Source organism: Cibotium barometz, chromosome 45 (genome assembly GCF_041138505.1).
Source record: "Cibotium barometz isolate CiBa-2024 chromosome 45, ASM4113850v1, whole genome shotgun sequence".
NCBI lineage: Eukaryota > Viridiplantae > Streptophyta > Polypodiopsida > Cyatheales > Cibotiaceae > Cibotium > Cibotium barometz.
The window spans coordinates 23262958-23271461 of NC_141090.1; positions in this window are offsets into that span (position 1 = coordinate 23262958).

Consider the following 8504-nt stretch of genomic DNA (forward strand, 5'->3'; position numbering starts at 1 on the left):
TCTTCTATGTACTATCCACAAAAAACTAGATAGCATGAACAAGGTCCTATGCATTGTGCTTACAAAGATAAGTTCCTATACACTATGTTTACAAAGACAGTTGAGGCATCAAGGATGAATTGGGAGAATAAGCTCTCATCCACTTTATGGGCTTGCAAAGCTGCCTATAAAACCTCAATTGGGACTACATTGTATAACCTAGTCTTTGGACTTTCGGACTTGATGCAATACTCTTGATTGAATTCATGATCCCAACCTCAAGGAAGGTAGTATAGCCAATGGAATGAAAGCATAAGCAAGGCCCTATGTTGAAAGAATAAAAAAGGTCCTATGCATTGTGCTTACAAAGAAGCTCCTATGCACTGTTTTTACAAAGACAGTTGAGGCATCAAGGATGAATTGGGAGAATAAGCTCTCATCCACTTTGTGGTCTTGCAAAACTGCCTATAAAACCTCAATTGGGACTACATCGTATAACCTAGTCTTTGGACTTTTGGACTTGATGCCATACTCTCGATTGAATTCATGATCCCAACCTTGAGGAGGGTAGAATAGCAAATGGATTGAACGGACAGTGAGTTGTCTGAACGACTCATAGAGATCCAGAAACATAATGAAGCAAGGTTATACTCAGTGTGGTGGGCACGGATGTCGAGAAAAAGAGAAGGAAAAGATGCCAATATCAAAACCAAGAGGTTCAAGGAAGGGGACCTAGTTCTACATTATAACCTCAAAAAAAATAAAAGGAATTTAAAGTTGAGAGGGATGGGTCCTTTCAAAATCTACAAACTCACAACTAGAGGGACATCACATCTAGAAATTCTTGATGGAGTACAAATGGAAAGATTCCTCAATGGGAGCAAACTTAGAAAATACTATGGGGCCACCGTCTTATGAACAAATTTAAGCCATTTACAAAGGCTCAAAAAAAGAGAAAACAAGAGACTAAGATGAAGAGACGATCCCAACGGGAAGCTAAAGCTGCGGCAAAAAAAGAAAAGCAAAGGAAAGGTATTATACCTATCCACGTGGTTGAAATGCATAACAATAATGAGGAGGAAGAGGTCAAACCCGTGAGGTTGTTTTAGTATTTATGTGAAAAAGGTACACGAAACAATAGTCGTGCATCCTTTTGAGATCTTCATGATTGATCAAAATTGTCTAGACACCGGGGGGGGGGGGGGGGCAAGATGAGCCTGGATGGGCGTTGGAGGTGGGGAAACTGCTCAGTCATCTAGAACATCTTTATGGGTAGACGGTGGTACCTAAAGGGAAAACTCACTATCTCTCACACTTTGCAGCAAAATGGTGTTGCATAGCACAAGAATTGTGCTAATGTTGAGATGGCAAAGGAGTATGCTTAATAAAACAAGAATCTACTTAAATCCTTTTGGACTAAGGCAGTTAACATAGGTATGTACATTCTTAACAGGAGTGCAACAATACCCCATTCATGTAAGCCTCACAGCTTGATCTTGGATGAAGTTATCGAATGGTTTACAATCCATCATGCCACTGTTCATCCATGATCCCTCGTCCGTCCATGAGTTGTTATCCATCCTCGATCCATCCACAAGTTGTGATACATCCTTTATTTGTCCAGTTAGAGAGGGGTGTTCTTGTAGAGATTCTCATAAAGGGGAGGGCCATCAAAGGAATAATCATCTAGAATAGGATGCTTGCCAATGATTTTAGGGAAAGCCTAGAGAGAGAGAAAGGGGTTAGTGTTATAGAGAGAGAAAATAACTTTAGGTGAAACAAAATACCCTAGATTAATTTAGAAATCATTTAGAAGGATATTTAGAATTTTTGGAGATAAAGAATGCATTTAGTGATGCCAATTTTCCATGGATTATAGCAAATGTGGCTAATTTTTCTTATTGCAAAGCCAACCTTATCCACGTCCCTAAACACTAAGCTCTTCGATGATTTGCTTGGGTTGGTGATCCTTAAATTCATGAGAAAGTCTCTCCTTATATGAGCCTTGCAAAGGAGTAGCGTGTTGGCATGTTGGTGAGGTGCTTAGATTTCCTGGTGAAGAACAAAAAAAGCATAGCCAAACTTGCTTTGTTCGATATAGGAGTAGGAAAAAACTTAGTCATATGAGACTTGGGTCTCATATGGGAAATCCGACCAAAGCTTTGGTACAAAGAGTCTCAAGTTTTTATAATGAATGTAAAGGGATGTGAAAGATTAAGTTCTACATCAATTTTTATCCCAGTGGAAGGTAGTTTTTATGTTATAATTGTAGGTATAATACTTGAAGAGATCATCCTTGGAAGGGGATGGATTGCTAAACATGACTGCAACATAGATTGGACCATGAGGACAACCACAATCAAGTTAGCACAAAAGAGTTGGGATAGAGATCTCTACTGACATACAAAAGTTACTAACATTACTACAAGTAGTCCCATTCATTCGATAAGTGCAATTATTTGTAAACTCAAAGCCTCTAATCAACCGCCACAACATCCTTAAAACCAAAAGTAAAGGAGTTAAAATCCCAACCAAAGGATGGAATCTTCATCAAAAATCAAGGGGGTACCATAAAAGAAACCAAATGCCAGCAACCAATGCGTCCAGTCCTGCTACCTCGATTTCTCAAAAAGCCACAATGAACCAGGATGAAGCAAGTGTGGGTATCGAAGACACCAAGGAAAACTAATTATTGTGAGCCAACCAAATAGCTAAAGCCCAAGAAAACAAGGCCTAAATAGGTGTGGATTCCAAAGGAGAGTGTCCCCAAAATGCCGACAAAAATTGATGACAAGCTGATGTGGATCCCTAAGTAGAGAAGAAATAGAAAGCCATATAGTGATCCAACCACACAAGGATGGGTGACCATGTAGATATCACTAATAGCCCAAGGATACTACTAAGGAAGAAGCCAAATAAGGGTGCCAAAAAGGGCGTTGGAAAGAGCAAACAATATCTTCCTTTATAGCATCTAAATTACTGAAAACATACAGCACGGGACATCTAGCAACCTTGCAGTTATCCCTTGAACCTCTGCTCATTCAATCAACCACCTGAACTTTCTCAATCTAAATCAGTTGTCTCACCTAAATGTTCTCCTAGGTCAGATCTAACTCTAAACAAGTCTGATCTTTAACTCCTCAGCTAACTCCTTTGATCTTGTGCTGACCTAAACCCCAACTCTCTCAGTTGAGCTGCTCTACTAATTGTTTTTTGATTGAGCTAACTGTTGCTGACCTCTATCAGATCCTTGTCCTCTAGACTTACAGACTTTCTTCCAGGACCATCAACTCTCAAATCCTTTGGTCTCACTTGTACGCAAAGAACCATGTCATCTTCAATGAGTGTTGCATGGATGCCATGGATTACGATGACAACTTTGACATGACTGGCATGGGAAACCAAGATAGTCATCCGGAGGATAAACGTAGGTTTGGGAAGGGCTCTGACTCTAGTGTGCCATTAGTTAATCCAGATCAGATTGCCGAGATAGTATTGAAAAAGATGGGGCAATACTACAGACCTTCCTACTGACCCCAACCATCATACATGCATACTGTACCTAAAGGCCCCTACGTCTGTTGAGGATGTGGAGGTAGCCATAAAACCGAGCAGTGCCCAACCTTTTCACCATTGGTTGGCAATCAACCAACAAAGAAGTGGTGCCATCTTTGTAAATGGAACTACACACATGTGACTTCGGACTGCAATCACATTGCAAGGATACAAAGGGAACAAGCAGCCAACTCTGCACCTAGACAGCATGTTGTGAACCATGAGAGAACCTTAGTTGCTCAAGAGCAAGCACGGCCGGTGCTATGAGCTCAACCTCCTCCACCTGGCACAGCTTCCTTTAGATATGTGGAATATGAGAATCTTGAATTAGGTATGGGGATGGTTAGCTCTCAACCATACTACATCAAAGTGGAGCATCCTCTTGTCAAACCCTACTTTGAGAACCCAACCGGACCAAGCCTAGTTCATGACTTTAATGGAGACCCAAGCTCTTTGATGCTTATAGGATCTCAGCCAACCAAGACTCAAGGTTATCCAGGACCATATCCAACAAAGAGACTATACCCCACGCAACAAACAGGACCATGCTATGAATGTGGTGGACCACATTGGGCAAGAGAATGTCCAAACAAGAAACGACCCCTCTTCGCTAACATAGGCACAACATCTACGTTTCCACCTATAGAGAGGTTTTGCCAAGGGTGTAGCATTGACCATCTACCAAAGGATTGCTTGTTGAAGCCTACGGATCCGGCAGCACAAAGGAAAAGTAAGGTACTAGGAGCTCCTAATGGATAACATGTGGGAAGGAAAACTCCAGCAACAAAGGTAAGCATCATATACATCACTATCCAAAGATGTCTCTCATGGCGGATATCCTCAATGTCCTCCATGGTGAGTACTCTGACCGGACGTCTCCCATGCCGTGCTAGTATGGTCTTGATCCTGTGTTGTAGTCTCCGTCGGTGTTGGGATGGGCCTCTCATCTTGGGGTGCCTGGACCCTAGGGCTAGCTGCATTGCCTGCTGGCTTGATTGCTCAATCTCTGGTCGAAAGAAGTCTGTAATCTGCCTCTGTAACGACATCTGAGGAGGAGAACGAACTAGTGTCGCTAAGAGTAGTGACGAGCCCAAGCGCAAAAGAATGTCAAAGAGGTTGTTGAGAAACCCTCTGCTGAGATTCAGGTTTTATCTAAAGATGGAAAAGAGAGAAAGAAATCAACTCGACGTAAACCACGCAGCAAGAGGAGTAAGAAGTCGAAGGAGCAGAAGAGCTCTGATGGAGGAAATTCTATCCCAAAAGAGCTAGAAGGAATGTTGAAAACAAAACAAATAGGAGAGAAAACTCAAACTGAGCAAAAGGGAAAAGCATCCGAGTCTGAGGAAAGCTTAGGAGGATCAGTCCTTTTGTGGACAAGGTGTACAAGCCTTTAGATGCAGCGCTTCAAGCATATAATAGTAGTATCACAGCTCTCACCGAGATGCCTAAGAAGCTGCAAGAATATCCCAACCCTCGTGAAGAGACAATCAACATGGCTATCCATAAGCAGTTGATTAGGGATACTCAGACTCTAATAGACGGCCCACCACCTATGTACGCAAGAGGACCTGCTTCTCTAAAGCCTAACTTAAAGACGATACCAGAAGCCACGCTAAGCATGGAAAAGGGAAGTGAAGTTATATCTCTACATTTCCCAGAAATGCCTAAAGGAGATGATTTACCTCATACCAATGCAGACGAGTCAAAACCATTGGTGACTACCATGGATTTTGGAGATGAAATTCCTAAAATAGAGGAATTAGTAACAAGGGAGATGTGGGAAGCGGTGCAAAAACAAGTTGAGGATCTAGCATCTTCTGACAAGTCACCACCGTTCTCTATAGTAGAATTCTCGAATCAAAGGGTTCAAGAATTAGATGCGTTATCTCTACCAGATGATGCTCAGACTGTTGTCTCAGCTTGGAGCAACAAGCTCACATGCAAGACACTACCCTCATATTTAGGACTATACGAAGCACATAGCCAAATCATGCGAGTACCATCAATGACACGACAACCTCATCAGGAACGAGACATAGGGAGTTTGCAAGCTTTAATGTCGGCACCAGTTATGTGTACCATTCCACTCGCAGAGTTCTTAAAGCTTAGGCCAAGATTGTGGGGAGAAGTGGCTACACAATTAACTGAGCAAGGATTGTGGAACCAGAACATCCAGGTTAAGGAGTTGTTGAAGGCAAAGGCTTTTGAGCTAATGCTTAAGCAAACAATTCCGGTTCCTGTGAACAAAGTTGGCAAGCATTGTGAGGACGATGAAGGAAATACTACGCTTCCTCTGGAGATCAACAAGATTGAATCTATAGCTATTTTAGATAGCGGAGCAGGGGTGAGTATAGCACCAAAAACTATATGGGAAATGTGGAGAAAACCTGTAATTAGAAGTACAAGGATGAGTTTGCAATTGGCAGACGGAAATCTAGAGAGTCCCATAGGATTACTTGAGAACGTTATAGTCAAGTCATGTGGCATTGAGTACGGACATACCTTTGCTATCGTAGACTTTGGCAAGAACACAAATTACGAAGTGATCCTAGGAAGGCCATTCATGTGCCAATTCAAAATGATTCAAGACTGGGGTTACAATTACTTGTACCTCAAACATGAGAATGTAATCAAAGAGGGTGAATCTGAAAAACCATGCTTATCGAGATGTGACGCACTCTCCTGTGGATGAGTTTGATTCCGCTTCTTCAGAAGCATCGGGAGCAACTATGTCTGAAGGAAGAGCTGATCTATGGATCTGTGGAGCATCTTGTCGAGTCTTGCAACCTGGAAATGTTACCATAGACAGAAGTGTGACGGATGAGGCGTATATCCCTATACCTTTTCCTGAGAACTTGATAGATCCCTTAGAATGGAACCATGTTTTAGCTACCATAGACACTTGTGCATTGCCAAGGCAAACACAGTTTTGTGATCCAGATGGGTATGACATTATTCCCATAAAAACACTAAGACCAATCTATGCAGAGGAACCTCAAGAAGCCCCTAGGTATGAAGCAAACAAATCATTATTGCTAGGAGATATGGTATCTGTAGAGGAAGTATCCCCTCTTGAGTACAGCTCAGCTGATGAAGGAGATGAGGATAGATGCTTAGAATCCTCTAATGGGAAGGATTCTGATGACAATGCCATAGTCCCTGAATCAGAGTTAGAGAAGATAAGATTGTTGTTAAAGGGAAGAGAGGTCTTGCTGAGTATTCCTAGAGTGACAAACCGAAACGTAAGTTTTGCAAGAGTCACCAAAAGTTTCGCAAACAGGAAGTCAAGGAAAAGAGACAACAACAACAAAAAGAAAGAGAAGATATGGATAAAGAGGACTTTATTTCACCTCCAACCTTTGTAGGGAAGAACGAGTACTTGTACTACTTGGGAGCTGATGATTGCATCAAAGACGAGATAAAATGGAGATACGGCTTTCAATTAGTGCAAAAGCTAAACGAGAAGGGGAAGAAGAGGAAAAGGAAACCGAAGCTAAAATCTAAGGCTTCAGTGCATTCAGTCAAGACTAAACAAAGCACCATGACGAGAGTGGAGCGTAAAGCCCTAGTGCAAGAAAGGAAGAGAATGCTAAAAGCAGCATGGTCTTCCATGAGTGATGACTCAAAGGAAGAAGAGGATACCACAAATATCCCCTCAAACTTCAAGAAATTCACCATACAAGATCAAAAAATAGTCTTGCAACAACCTATTCGACAGAAACCTGAGGAACCAGGAGTTTCCTATGATGGCCCTGAGGACGCCAAGGAAATAAACCTGGTAGAACCAAGCAAAGAGCCACGTAACGTGTGGATTGCCACACAGACTTAACCCAAGCGGAGGAAGAATTGCTAATCTCTACTCTAAGAGAGTATCGAGATATATTTGCTTGGAGTTACAAAGACCTTAAGGGGGTAGATCCAAAGATCTACCAGCATACAATTCCCATGCGAGAGGATGCCAAGCCATCCAAGCAACAGGGTAGATCCAAAGATCTGCCAGCATATAATTCCCATGCGAGAGGATGCCAAGCCATCCAAGCAGCGTCCTTATACGTATAACGATAATTTTGCCAAAAAGATCAAAGAAGAGATTGACAAGCTGTTAGCGGCTGAATTTATTTATGAGATTGAACATACAGAATGGGTTTCACCGATTGTGGTAGTACCTAAGAAGAATGGAAAACTATGAGTATGTGTCAATCTAAAGAAAGTAAATACTGCTACTGTCTGGGACCACTATCCGCTTCCACTCACTGATCATGTATTGGAGAGGGTAGCTGGTAAGAAGGCATACAGTTTTCTTGATGGATTTTTAGGCTACAACCAGGTATCTATTGATCCCAAGGACCAACACAAAACCGCATTTACTATAGAATGGGGAGTGTTTGCATATAGAGTCATGCCTTTTGGTTTGACTAATGCTCCAGCCACCTTTCAGAGGCTGATAAGCCATGTGTTCAAAGAATACTTGCGATTATTTCTTGAAATATTCATGGATGACTTGTGTGTGCATTCCATAAACAGAGAAGAACACATAGAGCATCTCAAAAAAATCTTTGAGAAATGCAGAGTGTATCGCATATGCCTTAACGCTGATAAATGCAAGTTTATGGTTAGGCAAGGGAAGATTCTAGGCCACATTGTGTCTAGGAATGGTATATCCACGGATGCGGAAAAGATAGCTATTATTGTTGAGCTACCTAGACCTTACAATGCAAAAGGGGTACAAGTTTTCATGGGTCATTGTGGCTACTATCGTAGATTTATCTACATGTACGCTGAAATAGCATGGCCATTGTACGCACTCCTTGTTGTATTTGAATGGATAGAGGATTATGAAGAAGCCTTTGAGAAGCTGAAGAAAGCATTAGTGACGGCACCTATTCTCAGGTCGCCGGATTGGGATAATTTATTCCACATACATATAGATGCTTCGGCTTTTGCAATTGGCTGTATTTTAGCTCAACCAA